The sequence below is a fragment of the Chaetura pelagica genome, unplaced genomic scaffold (assembly GCF_000747805.2).
Source record: "Chaetura pelagica isolate M959 unplaced genomic scaffold, ChaPel_1.0 scaffold493, whole genome shotgun sequence".
In the NCBI taxonomy this organism is placed as follows: domain Eukaryota; kingdom Metazoa; phylum Chordata; class Aves; order Apodiformes; family Apodidae; genus Chaetura; species Chaetura pelagica.
Window position 1 is genome coordinate 732318 of NW_009952696.1, and position 239 is coordinate 732556.

The following is a 239-nucleotide window of genomic DNA, read 5'->3' on the forward strand; positions in this document are numbered from 1 at the left end:
CTCCCTCAGCTACAGCTTGCTCTGGTTTCGTGTTTGCTCTACCCGGATGACTCCTTCCTGCGCACAGGAGACAGCCAGGACCCCGTCCCTGCGCCACAGCCGCCCCTGCACCAGTCCCCGGCACCCGCCTGCAGAGAGGGTCTGTCAGACCAGCGCCCAGTGCCCCCAGGATGGGCAGGGCTGGCCTTTGCCAGGCAGGTCCCCGGGGCAGGCATCAGGGACTCACCAGCCCACGGGCT

General features: G+C 68.2%; 1 protein-coding gene across 1 annotated transcript in view; it reads right to left on the reverse strand.

Annotated features, from left to right (window-relative positions):
- The window catches only part of ACOT8 (acyl-CoA thioesterase 8), a 4364-nt gene that overhangs the window by 1457 nt on the left and 2668 nt on the right, over nt 1–239 (reverse strand). The gene's annotated exons all lie outside the window — the stretch shown is intronic.